Raw genomic sequence first — 264 nt, forward strand, 5'->3', positions numbered from 1 at the left:
GATGATACTAGTTAAATAAAGGGGGATGGGGGAAATTGATAAAAAGAAAAGTTTAAACTTTCAATAACAGGCTAAAAAGTTGGGCACTGAAGTTTTCTTCCAAGAAATAAATAAGCAGATGTATATTTATCAGACATCATGATAACATTTACGTGAAATCTTGATGGATAAAAACTGATTTCTTCTCCATAAACTCAAAACTTTTTATACATCCATTCTATTTGTGCTATATTAAAGAACTGCAAGGTATAAGAGCCAAGATGG

The 264-nt window shown here is 30.7% G+C and overlaps 1 protein-coding gene across 1 annotated transcript in view; it reads right to left on the bottom strand.

The window, feature by feature from the left end:
- The window catches only part of LOC119594899 (mucin-5AC-like), a gene marked incomplete in the record, with an annotated part of 17,458 nt that overhangs the window by 3,157 nt on the left and 14,037 nt on the right, over positions 1-264 (bottom strand). Inside the window, 1 exon segment of the mRNA XM_037943973.1 lies at positions 1-264.

This window comes from Penaeus monodon, chromosome 34, assembly GCF_015228065.2.
Source record: "Penaeus monodon isolate SGIC_2016 chromosome 34, NSTDA_Pmon_1, whole genome shotgun sequence".
Classification (NCBI taxonomy): domain Eukaryota; kingdom Metazoa; phylum Arthropoda; class Malacostraca; order Decapoda; family Penaeidae; genus Penaeus; species Penaeus monodon.